The sequence below is a fragment of the Amblyomma americanum genome, chromosome 2 (assembly GCF_052857255.1).
Source record: "Amblyomma americanum isolate KBUSLIRL-KWMA chromosome 2, ASM5285725v1, whole genome shotgun sequence".
Lineage (NCBI taxonomy): Eukaryota > Metazoa > Arthropoda > Arachnida > Ixodida > Ixodidae > Amblyomma > Amblyomma americanum.
In genome coordinates this window covers 173,962,436-173,978,461 of record NC_135498.1, presented here as the reverse complement: position 1 = coordinate 173,978,461, position 16,026 = coordinate 173,962,436, and the positions used below count along the sequence as shown (strand labels likewise).

The 16,026-nt window shown below is 53.6% G+C and overlaps 1 protein-coding gene across 4 annotated transcripts in view; it reads right to left on the bottom strand.

The window, feature by feature from the left end:
* The window catches only part of LOC144122006 (uncharacterized), a 182,319-nt gene that overhangs the window by 110,364 nt on the left and 55,929 nt on the right, over positions 1 to 16,026 (bottom strand). For 2 of the 4 annotated variants that reach the window (XM_077655504.1, XM_077655506.1), the window contains exon 2: positions 4,877 to 4,987. The exons of the other annotated variants lie outside the window; for them this stretch is intronic. The gene's annotated coding sequence lies outside the window, so the exon portion shown is untranslated. The remainder of the gene's footprint in view (positions 1 to 4,876; positions 4,988 to 16,026) is intronic. 4 annotated transcript variants of the gene reach the window in all.

The window sequence follows — 16,026 nt, the reverse complement described above, 5'->3', positions numbered from 1 at the left end:
AGCTAACAGCGGAAACGTTTTAGTAGGATGCCAACTGAAAGCCGAATGGTTCCAAAAATATTCGCTTTCCAATGACCGCGTCTTCTTTTTGGCGCAGCTAAGGCGCAATATTGATGAAGTTGCCGCTTTTGGAGCAGCCTGGAGCAGCAAAACGTAAATGTATCAGAATGGTGCAAATGGAGCAGCTGGAGCACTACTGCAAGACGAAAAGAACAAAGATGTGCAACGACGGCCAAATCCACGCACGTCTCAGGGTTGGCAGAAAGGTGCGCTGATGACGAAATAAAATTCAGACAACAGGGCTGCTACTCATCGAAACCAAGGATGAGCGCAGATTACCACAGAAATGGACATCGACTGCAATGGACAAACTCGGCTGCTGCTGAATGCAGACTGCTCTGTAAGTTATGCACCTATCTATAGATCGCGTAAGAGAGCGACCACAAAGCGCAGCCGCTTGCGAAATTCCCTCCTGCACGGACTTACTGCAGAGCCACAGCGGGGAACCTTCACGGCGCATGCGCAGGGGGTCTTCCAGGAGAAGCCGCTGTGCGCATGGCCGCCCCAGCTGCCGCTGCAACCAGACCCGAATGCCCGTGTCGTGTGCACATCTGCCGGCTTCCACACCAATCCACGGTCCAATACTCTTCGAAGCTTGACAATAACAAACCTCGGAGCAGAATTCGCAGTGAACGGTTGCACAAACGCCTATTTCCTTCACCGATTTTAGACTCCCGACGCTTTGGTTACCGCAGTGTCGACATGCAGTGCATGCCGCTGGACACAGTGCCACAGAGCGGTGATCTTAAAGATGCCGCGGCCGAGTGCACCGCGCCGCAATCAACATGAGCCGAGCCAGCTGGGCATGCGTGCGCGACCCTCAACGTGGTATGGGGACGCTCATTTCGGCGCCGCTGTCGCCTCCCCTCAGTGCAGGCTAGGTTATCGCGAAACTAGATGGTGCTGCAACCAGTGCTATCATTTCCAGCCTCGCTCTCTCGTGCGTACCAGCACCCAGCGGTCGGTGAGGCATTTTATCCGCTGGCATCGTGTAATCGCGCGCGAATAGGCGTCGCTCTGCCGAGGCAATCTTCGGGGCATGCTTGAACAACAGGCGCACCGGCGTGCCTGCGAGGGCGGAGTGCGCTACACGCTGCCCCGCCATTATTCCCAGCGTTGTGCGCCACATGCACGACGGAGGCAGATATGTGGGTCGCCATCGAAATTCCAGGCTACGGAGGCAGCAAGGCGATGCTTCGACCGAAGAGCAACGCGAGCCAAGTGGCTGCGGAGAAAACGACCGCGAATGCATGCACAGCGCGACGGAGCTCTGCCCCGCGACCATGCGTGCTGCAGTCACGACGAACGCTGAACGCAAGAGGGCTACGAACACCCTACGAGGAAAGAATCGCCCAGGAATGTCGCGGTAAACACTGGCGACCGTCGGTGAGCACATTCGAAGACCTTTCCGCAAGGCAGCAAAGTCGCAGTAGTGACCTCGTCTCGGCGACAGTACGCCCTGCTCGAGGGGCTCGAGCAAGGAGACTTCGGCAGCCGACATGACCGAAAGTCTTCGTGAGGAGGAGCTGCACAGCCTCACCTGAAAGCATAGTAACAAGACTCTAAAGCAGGAGAGACAGTGAAAAGAACGTCCCAAGTGTCGCGCCTTATAGCCCCCTGACCACTACAAGTACCCGAGGGCCACGAAATAACTCCCACTGGAGGCGTTACTCAGACCAAGCAGGAATCCATGCAGCGAACCAACGCCACTTTCACTGTTTCCCCTTCCAGAAAGACAAAGATGAAGACGGCTAAACTCGCCGCACAACTGGATCGCTGCGCTCGCCCCGATTGGCTTCACTGCACTACAGCACTCTCGCGTGCTCGTGGCGTCTGCAGTCGCGCAGTCGGCAAGGGCTGCCTGTCGCTCGCCAGGCGCCATAATAAAGAGTCTGGGGCGCAGCCGAGGTCATGGGGTCAAAGTGACTCCCCTCAAAACGAGATGGCACAACGCTGTCGCAGACGAACAAGGGCGCCGGTGACGTCACAGCGCTAGCAAGGTCGCGCAGACCCGCGTTAGTAGGTGCGCACGGTCCCACACTTCCCAACCCGACGTTGAGCGCCGCTTTCTCTAGCCGGGCATACCAGTTGCGCCCCAAGCGCGTATATATAGCGCGTATAATGGGCCCCGAAAATCGGCCCCGTTAGAAGGCCCCTTGTCGGCCGCAAAAGAAAAGGTGCGCGTACCTGCACCGTCGTATAGCGCACACCGGCGCCGCTGCTCGGACCAGGAGCGTTTTTCTCGGCCCGCGAGTTTGCTTAGCCCGGTTTCGGGGCGAACGCGCGCGCGCGGTTTCTTGGCCGCTTGAGAGAGAGAAAGGACGTGACGAGAAGAAAGCAACGCCCGCGATACACAAAGCCTTCCCCCTCTCTCTTTCCCGCCCCAACACCTGCTTTGTGCTGCTTGCGACGCACACAAGTGGCTGTCGGACGTCGCACCCGAGACGTGAATCGATGCAGTTCTACCTCGCGTGTACCTGAAGAATGGACCACGGAGAACGCGACCTTTGGCAACGGGGAGTATGTCCTCAAGCCACATCGTCCGCCATTCTGGCCGACACGGAGCCACGGCCAAAGGCAACGCGGCATGTTCAATCGGGACACCTGTTCCGGCCTACGCTGCTGAAGATGCGCGCTGTACGTACGCCAAACCCGCGCCCGTCACATTGCATGAGTATGCGTCCTACAGCTGAGCCGCGCGTCAGCACAGATGCCACGAATAGAGCCGACCTATAAAGGGATTGCAAAAACGTTTTCCAATCAGTCAGGGCGTGCTGGGCTTCTTGGACGAGTTTCCATAGAGGGGCTTCCAGCACTGCAATCCCGACTGATCGCGACTGAACCCTTTATATGTAGTTCGCCGGTCATGCACAACAGCGGTTCACAGTCCGCCCGCTGCATATGCGCAAACGTTGGGCGACAGCGTGCCTGTGCCGTGTCTATGCCGTGCCTACGCGTCGGTACAGCACCGGCTCCCGCACAGGAGCCTAATGGCGCGTTCACACTTGGACATTCGGCGGCGAGAGCGAGCGCAATCCGCTTCCGCGGCAGAGATTCCGCCGAAATACCCAGCAGAAAGGCCGATCGGTCCAGGACCGAATTCTGCCGCCGGAAAAATATCCGCCGAATCTCGTCAGCCAATAGGAAGGCGAGTACCCGCGGCAACAAACATAGCGGCGCCCTTCGATGCAGGACGCCTCGCTTCGGACTAGATTTTTTTTTTTTTAATTGGTTTTGGGGGAAAGGAAATGGCGCACTATCTGTCTCATATATCGTTGGACACCTGAACCGCGCCGTAAGGGAAGGGATAAGGGAGGGAGTGAAAGAAGAAAGGAAGAAGGAGGTGCCGTAGCGGAGGGCTCCGGAATAATTTCTACCACCTGGGGATCTTTAACGTGCACTGACATCGCACAGCACACGGGCGCCTTAGCGTTTTTCCTCCATAAAAACGCAGCCGCCGCGGTCTGGATTCGTCGCTGTTACTGCATTTTTCAGCACGTTCACAGGCCATAAAAGAGCCAGCGGTCTTTCGCTTTGTCTTATCTCGCCCATAAAACGTTGGAGCGATAAATTTGCTTTAATTTTTATTTCGGGTGACGATTCTTCGCCTTTTAGGCTTAAGAGGGGCGTCGAGTTGTTGACAACAATGGTTCCTGTCCTAACCGCCAGATGGCGCCACTGGGTGTTTAAAAAGTGAGAATGTTAGAAATGTCGTAACGTCCGACAAAATAGCTGCATTTAGCGTACGCAAGCGTGCATAAGGTTTTGGTATGTAGACAGCATCGATTAACCTCTTGCCACATCTGTGAACGCCGTGAGCAGACGACACACACACGATGAGCGGCGATGCGGTGGCCGGGATGTGTGAACGAGACAGCATTTCGGCGGCCGCGGATTCCGCTTCCTCTCGCCGCCGAATGTCCAAGTGTGAACGCGCCATAATCATGAAGCCGCGCCGCGCGACGAGATGCCGACAGCGCCCCTCGTTCTGCTGCTCACCGCGAGAGTGACAAACGCGTCACGGACGGACGGACGGCGGCGATCGCGAGAGACGGTCGCAACGAGCGTCTTCCTGCGCGACGCGCAAGACGAGGGCCGGCTGCAGCGGCGCGATGGGCCCACCGGTTTCGTCACGTGCACAGCGGCGTCCTGCGATGGTCACTTTGTCGCATGCCTTCGCCCCGGGTGTCGTCAGTGGCCGCCCTGGAACAAGTCGCCGGAGGAAGCGGCGAATGGTCCCGAAAAATTCACGAAACATTCCGACGCAAAGGGGGAAACGCGGAGAGTCCTGCTTCCCAAAGGTGCTCTCTTACAGCTCGTGTAAGCACCCGAAAGCGTCTCTACCGGCAGCGTCACCACTTGCGGTCCATTCCAGTGTCGTGAACGAAGACATCTGAGAAGCCTCCATTTGGGGATGAGACCCGTTCAGGCAGAGCCACGTTGCTCAGTGGCTTTGCGAGCCCTATTCCCTAAACCACGCTGGTAATTACCCTTTCCTCTTCAGAGGCGTCACCAGGAACCTGCTTCTTCAGATCCCTCCTGCGTTTGCATTTGTATATGGGCAGTGTTTTATCGTCAAGTACTGCCTTGCTATACTTCGCGTTCTTTCCGTAACTCTCAGCCATGCTTTCTGCACTAAGCGGTGCAACGTAAAGCCATTTAAATCATTCTGCTGGCGCTTAGTGAACACACGAGACAAAACACAAACACATAGGACAAACGCTCTTTGTCTCCTGTGCTCACAAAGCCCTAGCAGAATGATTTCAAACGCTTTCCAACTAGTCCAAGTTCCCGCCTTCATAAATGTAAAGCCCACCTTGTGTCACTGCCTTAGAAGTTGCGCGAGTGTGCACTCCAGGTGCAGGTGCATGCAAAATGGGGTCCAGGACTCCTCAAGCTGCCGCCATGCAGCCTTTTCCTCGGCCCCCTGCACACAAATGTGGAGATACACGAATGAAGTGAATGAACACGAGCGAACTCCACCACATGGCGACGATATATAAATCATGCAAACATCCGAACATTCGTTTTAACCGACGTAAGGATCACTTGCGCATTGGTCGCCCGCGTACGAATTATGGATTGTAAGTAATAAAACTGTCTCGCAACACACCCTGAATAAATGTCACCCAGATGTAGAAGGGTCGCGTCAGCTGCTCAACAATATTCAATGCCGAAATCGGGTTGGACTGCTGAGTGTGCTTCTACGAATTTTGCCTAGTTAAAACGAACGATCTGCTGCCTTCTGCTTTTGCCGACGCTTCCAGCGGAATGATGAAGCGGAAGTCATTTATCCCTTCTCTTACGGCGTGGTTTTAGTGTCCAACGATATATGAGACAGATACTGCGCCATTTCCTTTTCCCAAAAACCAATTATTATTATTATTATTATTATTATTATTATTATTATTATTATTATCTGGCATGCGAATGACCTTCCCGGGCGGCCGGGTGAGTTCCATCGCAGGGCTCGTCACGCGCTAAATGATGTAGTGCGGGGAGAACTTCATGCGACCCAAATTTGGTGCCACCCTCCCTTTGCTTTCAAAATGAGAATCGATTATTGTTCTTATTCCCATCGCAAAACTAAGCGAGAAAAGAAACATGCAGGGAACGACGATTAGAAGAAGCACAACACTGGTTTGCTCGAGCAAGCTGGAGAAACCTATATTCCCCCCCCCCCCCCCCCCCCACAAAAGCGAGGAATTTTACACAGGAAAACCATGCCGAGCCCCATTTTCCGGCCAAATAAGTCCAAGAAACGCACCACTCACGTCGGGACCCTCGCCCCAAACCGCGTCCTCCAAGAATGACCCGTAAATCCGCCCCTGCGACCAAATCGCCTCTTTGCATTCGCCGGGAGTTCAAACGGTGAACTAGCGATAAACGCTCAACAACGGAGCGCAATGCTACACACGCCGGTAGGGGTAAGCTCTATCGTTGCTTCTTGAGCGTACGCACTTGATTGCAGCAAGCAGCGAATTCGCAAAGCGTCGTGCCAAAGCGCAAATTGACGGCAAGCGTCTTGGTCGTAAGCCGTCGACAACGCCTGGCCCTCATACATCTGAGGCCGCTACATGGCGACGTTCCAGATGCTGCTAGCACGCATACTCCGCGATCATAGCAATCAAGCTCGGTTAGATGCCAGGCACTTCTCTGCCTCTTCTCCGGAGCGTTGCTCCTACGCGCTGTTTCTTGCCGCGGCAGCACTGCGCGTTCCCCGGCGGCCATTGTGGGGCGAACATTCCGGGGAGCCCGGTCAGAAAAGCAGGCGTGTGTGTGTAGTGAACAATGGCCGTCTCGGGTTAGGGGGATCCGCAGCCAGACTGCCCCGTTATATGTTGTTCCCAACTCGGTCAGGGTGGCGGCTGCGGCACACACACTCCGCTCGCGGCAGCGTATTATCGCCGCCAACGAGCGCCTCGCCTACAAAGTGGTCGCTCTCGCCTTCGCTGCGGGCCCCCATTGAGCAGAAGTGGCGATGGCCGACCTTGCGATCCGGCGCTTCGCACTCCAGCGTCTCCGACCGCAGAAGCCGCCAGAAACGCCGCCTTTTTCCGGCGAGACCGGAGTGCGCATTCTCTCGCGCTCGAGCACAATGGGGGGGAAAAGATGGACGGCGGCAGAAGAGGGCCATCAAAGGGAGCGCGGCGTCTTTGCTAGAAGCCCGCGCGCGACGCGGTTATTTTCTGCGCCCGGGTCGTCGCCACAGAGCGTCGGAACGGCGGCGAAAAAATGGGGCCGACAGCTCAGACCGCGGCGCGTCGAGCGCGGATTTGACAGACCACGCACGTGCCCAAAGCCCCCCCTTAAAAGGGAGACGCGCTCTGCCGCTGAATAGAGATGCCGAGCGCAAAGAGGCAAGTAAATTACCGACGCGAAGCCAGGGTACTGCGAGGCGGGGGGAAAGCGCTCCTTCCCCTTCCAGCCGAGAACTAAAGAGGACCGCGGTCTTCATGCGTATATATATGCTGTAGGCTGCAATTTTTATTATCGCATGCGCGAATCTGTTAAATTTGAGATGGAGACGGAGATCTTTTCTCTCTCTCGCTCACCCTCCTTATAGCGGAAGGAAATGTGCAGCCGGTAAAGCATCACGAAAGGAAACCTACAAGCAAAGAATGAAGTGATGGAAAAAAAAAAAGAAACGGAAGCATCGACGATTGCTCCAGATAGCTGCATACAGTTCCTTAGAGCCACCTCACAGCCCAATAGCAGCCAAGGCGCGAGTGGCAGCTCAGACAGAGGCTTCTGCACAAACGCCCGGGGGGGAAGGAAAGAAATAACGGCGAAACCAAGAGCCGATGCAGCTCGCACGGATAATGAAGTGTTGCGTAATGGCCTGATACCGCAGTTCCGTAATACAATGCATCCGTCCGCGATCGGAACATTCTCCAGCAGCCAAATGCGCTGCATTGCGCACCACACAGTGCAGTAGTGGCTCGTGTACAAAAGGGGAGGGGACAAGCTTTTTGTACAAAACTGCGAATTTACTGGTTATTTCTCCACTACATCGAAGAATTACTTTTGGAAATTTTACGGCAATACGAAAACTCGTCACAAAAAAAAACAAAACTGGTTTGCACGCATATCGGTCCAGAAATCAATAAATAAAGGCAAAAACTTCGTTCCTCTCATATTTATCACTACAGTACATGCGCATGAACCCATGTGACGGAAATATTGCGCTTTCTTTTCGGCGACCAGCAAACCGCATTAATGTCTCAAATGCATCAGTAACAGAGGACTGCCGCATAACAGCTGAATCTGCAACTCATCGTTTCCCGGGTGTTTTCTACGGTCTGAACAGGACGTCCTGCGATCAGGGCTCGTCCTTCATGCCAAATGCAAGGGGACCCCGGCAAAAAGCGAATGGCTAGCCAGGAAAAAAAAAAAGAAACGACAAAGACACAACGAGACAAGCACCAGTGCTGCACGTAGACACAAAGCGGGCCTTCGGAGGCCCGTGAGATCGATTGAGTCGCTTCCGTGATCGACGGCGCTTAGCGTCATGGGCTGAAGCGAGAATTGCCTGCGACGCACAGACAGAGCGAAGGGGTGAGAAAGAAAGGCGCGGACGAGCAGGGAGCCCCGCCTCTCTCGGAACAGCGTACCGCGCAGCTGCGCCCGACGTTACGCCGAGTGAAGCGTATGGTTTCCCAATGTTCAAAAGCGCGACTGATTACGCTATAAGGTAGGACTTCGCGATTAAGACAGGACAGGAGACACGGGAGCGAAAACGCCACCCTTACTCGCGCAGTAGTATCTCTTTGCTGAAACGAACCAACCAGGCCGCAAGAACGTTAATTCACTACGATTACGTGATAATCGTGGCGTCGAATCGTATCGAAAAGGACGAGCTATGCGTGTGCTCTGTTTGCCAATACTGGTACGCCCGAGTTCCCTCACTCATTTCTTCGCGCAAAACAATGGAAGAAAAAAGTGAGACGTGACGGAAAAAATTTGCCCATGCGTCGAAGCCTTCGGCAGCACCGCCACCCATCGCGGAGGGGCGTGGAACACGTTCTTCGACTGCCGTCCCATCGCATCGCTTTCTCCCTGACCCAAAAGCTCAGCGCCAACCGCACCGTGAACTCGCCGCAAAGAAACGTCCGTTCGGTCTGGTTACGGGCCCAAACTACAGCCCATGGCAGCTAGCAAATCTGAGAAGTGTATGAATGAGTACTGACAACTTGCGCCACACTGAGGTAAACGAGACCGCTCAAGTACTTAGATTCACTTGGCTTTCAAAGTTTCACCGCCAGCCCAGGGCAGTGCGGTTAGAGAGCCAAGCTACCGAGAGAAAGGGGCAAGAAAAAGTGCGAGCAATGCGTCTGTCTCCTGCTTCCCTGCATATCCGTCGTGCATTTCGGCGAAGAATGCCTACCAGCCGTAGCTGAATGAACACAGGGCATGGCGTTCCAGATGAGGCGGGTGGTGGACACCACCGAGCTCGTGGATTTACTCTGGTTCCGAGTACTACTGTTAGAGTAGGTGCTTCTAGGGAACTAAGCGGCGGATATTTCACCATTTATTGAGCTTCAAAATAGGCCCCTATTAGGTGCAATAGCGGGCCTTTCACAGATCGTTATGCCTACCTCTAGGCGAACAATCGTCCAGCCGGGTCCAGCATGAAGATTCGCACTTTTACCCATCTCCGTAAATCCCTATGGCACAAATACGATAAGCTATACTCCTGGGAGGATCTTTACAACGTAGCAAAACATGGTATCTCGTTTCACAGCCACTTTCTCACATATCACGAACCTCCTGGGGGGGCCTGGCCTAGCTTGCTCCGTCGAGTGCACCTGGCGCCACTTAATGCTTTCGTTGTGGTCCAACGTCGGAGTTTGAAAGCGGAAACGCCACAGACAGGCCTCTCGCATGCGGTATTCTACTTTCCCTGTTTTGCTTCAGATTTGTTTAGAAATGGCTCATTTCAAGCTGTTAATCGATGTCCTCTGTTCATTTTTGGTTGTCTTTTTTCCAGTTGTATTTCTATTTGCTCAATATGTATACATAATTGTTTGCATAATACGCATGTACTAGTGTGCCTGATTTCATTGTTTGTGTGTAATTTTTTGTACACATTCGGTGATTCACCGTACTGCCTGAACAACCACTCTGTGCTTAGTTTGGACAGGAAAAAATCATGTGCCAAACAAAGACGAATAAATATTGATTTGATTTGATGGCACGGGCTAGAGGAGACAACGACGAGGCCAGCCTTTGGGATGCGCGTATTCTTCTAGACCGCCTACCGAATCGTCTTTAAGAAATAAACTTTCACGAGGTACAATCAATCCATCAACGTAAACGAAACAGACGACGGTAGAAACAGCGAAGCCAAGCCACTCGAGTCGACCAATGCGCGACCGTACACTTTCGCAGCGGTAGGGGCACACGAAAGCACAGCGCAGCGAGGCCAAGAAACCCCGACGCCACGCCCGAGCAAGGCAGCAGCGGCACCCTCCAAAAAAGCGCGCAGCCGCAGCGGCTAGACGCGGCAGACTGCTGCCCCCCGCCTCTTCGATCGGGGCGCAGATGCTAGGCACGCGACGGCTGCGCACGGTGGCCACGGAACGGCCGCTTTCCCGGGAAGAGCCGAGATAACAGCAAGAAAAGAGTGGAGACAGGCCCTCGATCCGCAGGGCAGAGACAGGCCAGCTACGCGCGTGTAGCCAACTGAATGGGCAGCCTGCCGCTGCGTTGTCGCGTGCTATGCCCGCCTCACTCCTGTACGCCTCCTGGTACACACACACTCCTCCCAGCACGGCCCACACTAACAAAGCATAACGAGGGAGGTAGGAGAAGAGGAGACAAAGCAATGCGCAGATTTTTTGCATTTCCACTACAGAGCAGTACGTCGGGACGAAACACGCATCTCTGCTCATTGCATGGCAGGCACGTATCCAAGAGGGGAGGGGGTAGGAGCGAGCCTCCCCACCCCCTCTCGAAACACAGCTCACGCCCTCCCCCCTTTCGATTCTATCAAAAGACAGTTGTAAACTTTTGGAGATGTACCACCCAGCAGCCAACCCCCCCTCCCCCATTCCCTCTAATAATAAAGTTGCCCTGGGCACCCCCCGAAAAAATTTCTGGCTACGCGCCTCTTGCATGGAGCAGTGAAACACCGCAGCAAACACATCCCAGTGGAACGCCGCCCGTGCTTCGCTGCTGGAAACACCGGATTACATTGACGTACTGCAATGCAGCATGCACGTGCCATGGCTTTAATATCATTATAACCCTCGGGAACCTCCAAAGAAACCACTGGTCGCAGCGCTCAAAGATGCCAGAGATCGCCCCAATGATCAGAAGTGCTGAGAAGGCAAGAGGCACGTGGACATGGAGCGGCCGTTCAATGGATGGAAGCCAGGAGGTGCGCCGCTGTGAAAGGGGTACCAACACAACATTTCGGACGCAAACAAACGGCGCGGCTTGTTACGTGGGCGTAATTGGCAACAACTTGCAGAAAGTTTCAGTTGCAAGCGTCGGGTGGAACACAATTTAATGACGCTCAGCATTCCTGTATAACTGCCGCGAAGAAACACGATCACGAGAGAAGCGTTCGTCCCTGTGTTACATGACACAAGAGAGCGACCAACTGGCCCAACAGCTCGTTTCACTCGGCATTTCCACCTGCATCTAGTGAGGTCAAGGTGCACTTGCCACAATTATTCTGACGTCACCGAACCGAATGGTTGTTCACATGAACAATCAATACTTGCCGCCGACGTCATCGGGAATGGAGTAGTCCAGGTTGGCCAGTTGGGGACGTCAAGGTGCACTTCAGCGCTGGTGCTGATAGAGACCAAAACTTCCGGTAAAAAATCGCCTGTGGTTAATTATTAACGCTGGGCATTTGTGTTCTGGGCTCATTTTCTTGATTTCGATACTACGGCTATTGTCATGCCTGCTGCTTTTGTTACTTTTTTCTACTCTTATGCATATTTTTAGGCATGGTTTTGGGCGCACTTCGCTTTTGCAGACCAATAAGCCCCTCCTCCGCCTTTACGTAATGCCTTCGGGCCCTCAAAGGGCAACCGCAACACTTTTAGAGAATTCCGCACAATTCAAGGATTCAAATCTACACAGGCTGCAGGTAAAGCATGCCAAGTGTTTTTGCGCTACCACTTCGAATAGTGACATAAACGACGATTAAATTCTGAGGCTTCTCCCCATTGCACCGGAGCAGTGCGGAGAAGCTCGGTGTGTAGCCACGGAAGGCAAGATTTGAAGCTTACGCTGCCGCCAACCACACCCTGCCGTGCCTAGTCGGATGCTACCAAAGAATACTCCGATGCCTTCGCCTTCGGTGGCGTTATTTTCTTTCCCCCTTGAAAGCAAGGGTTTGGGCGTAGCAAATGTACTGGTATTTTCGATGACGTCGTGATGCGCCCCCGACTCGGAGCTGTGCGCTGCAGAGAAGCTTGATTTCCGTCTTGATTTCAATCGGCGATTACGTCACTATATCAAACGCTAGACCGAAAGGAGTTCGCATGCTTTACCCGCGAGTTTCACACATTCGACTACTTTAAGCTCATCGATTTCTAGAACCAAAAAAACAATAAATGAAATTAAATGAGATGAGGTGCAGAGTTGGCTTAAATTACGTTTCGATATAGTTTTGTCGTTGCGCACACGGCTGAGTGTCTTTCGGCACTGCGCAGAGACTACGCTTTCGTAAGGCTTTCTAAAGAATCCCGTAGCCGCAACGCCTCGCCCCAACCCCTTTGTCTATGATTAGCGAGGAGGGCAAGCTGTACGGATACAGCGGCCACAAAGCCGATCCCAATCACTCTGACATCCCACATGCTGACGTTTTCCTTCGACGATTCTTCCGTGCATGAAATGACTGGCTCACACGGAAGAAGAGACCGCTTAAATCAGATGGCGGCTCATGTCGCCCAGCGACTATTTTGAGAGCGACCCAGCTGGGCAGGCAACTTGCGCCGACCAGATGCTTCCACTGCGGTAGAGAGTTAGCAAAAGGAGATTGGAAGATTGATGGCTCAATAGCCGAGACGTTAGAAGGTTGGAAGTGCAGGATTGAAAACTGTATTTAAAGGAAATGGCGACGTTACAGACCGATTTATTACACCATTAAAGAAATATAAAAAAAAGCCAACATGGTGGAAACACCCACCACCCCGTTTCAAAGGGGGCGCTCAATGCTACCTTCCATCCACCCATTCGGAAATAACAACCGTCGACAGGTTCTATGCTCCCGGCAAGCGGTACTCCATTTTGAACTTCGACATACGTGCGGCTTAAAGATAACGTTGCTCGCCTTGGAAACGCCACCTACAGATCCCCGTTGCATCGTATATCCACACGCAGAACGAGTGCTCTAATCATCGGTCAACAAGAACGTTTATTGCCGTTCGCGACGCGTATTTATAGACTAGCAGAGAAAGGGGAAAGGTGCTGAGCAGCGCTGAGAGGAAAAGACGCCCGGCAGCAGGCCGGCCGTCTAAATGACAAGCCACTTGCAGGGCAACTGCCAGCAGTTACCACAATCACTTCTCTGGGTGCACTCGGCCAACGCGGCCTAATCCCGCAGACGCACGCTCCGCGCACTTGCGGTAGATCGGGGGCACTCGCGGGCCCAGATATGCTCGCGAAAGTGCTGCGAGTCCCAATGAACGAAAAAAGATTGGAAAATTGAAAACTAGTTTTGAGGAAGGCAAAGGACGCAGTCGCTGCCTCACATATCTCGGTGGACACGCGAACCACGCCGTAAGGGAGGGGTGGGGGGACAAAAACAGAGCGAAAGAGGTGCCGTAGTGGAGGGCTCTGGAATAATTTATACCACCTGGGGTTCTTAACGTGCACTGACATCGAGCAGCACTCGAGCGCCTCTTGCGTTTGGCTTCCATCGAAACGCGGCCGCCGAGGTCGGGTTCGAACCCATGTACTCGGGATCAGTAACCGAGCGCCCTGACCACTGAGCCACCGCGGCGATTAAATAATGAGACTCTGCTCGCGATCACGACGCATTTCCCGGGAACCTTTACTCCGCTTGTCTTGGGAGGGCAATGTGCACGCGGTGGTCACGTGATGGCGCCCCTGTCGCGCGGCGGGGCTCTTCCCTTTCCGCTATGCTGCCCGCCCCATCCGATTAGCTGCACGGATGCCCCTCGACGACGGCAGCGACGACGACTACACACACTCTGTACCGGGACATTCGCACTGACAGCCAGCGCTGTCACAAACTCAGGCAACGCCCGACTCGCGTTCAGGGATGTGCTATCCTGATGTGGGATGAAGCCGCCAAAAACACAGACGGAAAAAGTGTTTATCAATGCAACTGCGTTAAAAAAAAACGCATGGGGGAAAAAGTGCGTCGTCGGTCAAAACATTCCCCCTTTGACTAGTGGGAAGTGACTTCACAAGACCGGACGAGACGTGGCTTCCGGTAGAGGCATCAAGGCTTCTGAAGCTGTTGCAGTGCCAACACACACGGTAATCAGGTATCGGCATGAAATTTTAAGCCTGCTTGCGTTTTGATGGGACCCGCAGGGCGTCACTCGAGGAAATGTCAGAAACACGGAACTAGTCGACAGCCTGGGACGGAGAAGGCGCTGAATTTGCAAATGCTTCGCTAAAACTCCCGTGAAAGGTATACATAACGCATACCACAAAGATAAAAATCCCACACAATCGAACGATTCGTTTCATCTCACCATATGTCACGAGATTTTAGTTCGAGTGGTCGAACAGTGGTTGCGCCTTCAGCCCCCTGTCTGTCCCCCAAGCCGTCCTTTTCCGTTTCTCCTTCGTTGAGGGCTTTCTCTGACGCCAGCCTCCCCCGGCGACCTTTCCACCCGAAGCGACGTCCAAGGCACGGCGTGATTGAACGCCTGCTGCCACATGCCGCCCGGTGGCGCACACATGTTGGCAGTCCGGGGAAGGTGTACGGCGGCAAATGTGGGTCGCTGGCGTGCACGCTACTCCGTTCAGCCGGCGCACTTCCGGCCCGTCCTTCCGGGGCGAGCTTCCGGCGCGGCTCGCAGTTTCCCACGCCTGCCGGGCTGCATGCGAGTATTTCACGTATTTCGGTGGCGCAGCAGCCTCCCGGCCCATGGCGTGCGTCCCCGACGAGCAGAGTACGACAGCGAACTTCCCGGCAGCGTTTACGCGACGGCGGGCGTGGCTGTGATCCCGCAAATTCGCCGACTATATTCAGCGCTGCCTGTCTCTGCGGGACAGTGCGGCGAATGCCAGGGGGGGTGGGGGGGGGGGGGGTGGGGGGGGGGCAGTTCTTTGTCTAACGTGCACTCATGAAGGTCCCTGTCCTCATGCTATCGCACCGTACTATGCCGTGTATGTAGGGTGCTTCGTTTTGGGTTGAAACCAGGATTTACCCGATTCTTGCATCCCGCCCAACAAAATGATCAAAAATCGGGTTAGGTCCGATTTCTAGCCGAAAATGCGCTTTCTAGAAAATCCAGCTGAAGATAACGTAAGATAATTCGTGTATGCTTTGCGGTTATTGCAGAAGGCTGTTTTAAGTTAACGGATGATTTTAAGCCTCTTTTAACGTTTCCTCTTCACCCCGCGGCTCATGTCGGGGATAAGTTCGAAAGGTACATTTTAGGCACGAGAGGTCGGAACAGGTGCACTGACGAGACGTTTTGTGGCGTCGTCGTGCCAAGCGCTACCCACGCTTAAAACAACGGCCTGCTAGAGGGCCCTTGCGCGTTGAAAATGGTCGTTGTATGAGATGTTGAATGAATGTTTTCCCAGTGTACTGCTGGCTGCACAAAGTGAAGTTATATAATGGAAGCGTTGCGTAGGAGATAGGGCAACCTCCTCGGCGAAATAACTGAAGCAAATGAGAAAAAAAATACCTTATTTGGTAAACGGTGCAAGCTGTCACTTACATTTCTTTAAATTGAATATTGAGCGACAAAAAGAGCATCCTGTGTCCCGGACAAAAACAAGCACCGTCTTTTTCTGCGAGAAAACACCGAATTATGGAAGCTTTTGCTGAATAACAAGATTTGTACGCATATATGAGCTCAGACAATACGCGCACCTTTACCCCCCTCCCCCCGCCCCCCTTATTTGAGTAAAAAATAAAACCCCGAAAACGAAGGGCGCTATATTATATAGTCGCACACAGTCTATGCAGGAACGCGAGCGGGCAGCCGGAGGAATACGTGGTTAAGATTGCGGGGACTCAGCACCGCAGCCTTCCATTTTGTGGTTTGCTTTCCCGCGGTGCACCCTCCCACGGCGCCACGTGACTTTCCCTGGTTAACTACCCTTTGGATGGATGGATGGAAGGTAGGAGCATCCCCTTTGAAACGGGGCAGTGGTTGTTGCCACTATGCTGTTTTTTTCCTTTATTTTTGTTTACTCTGCTGTATGTTGTTAATACAATACGCCATTTCCTTTAAAAAAACGTCCTCCTACACTTTAAAACTTATGTCACCTCTCTGCTTTTGTGCCACCAAT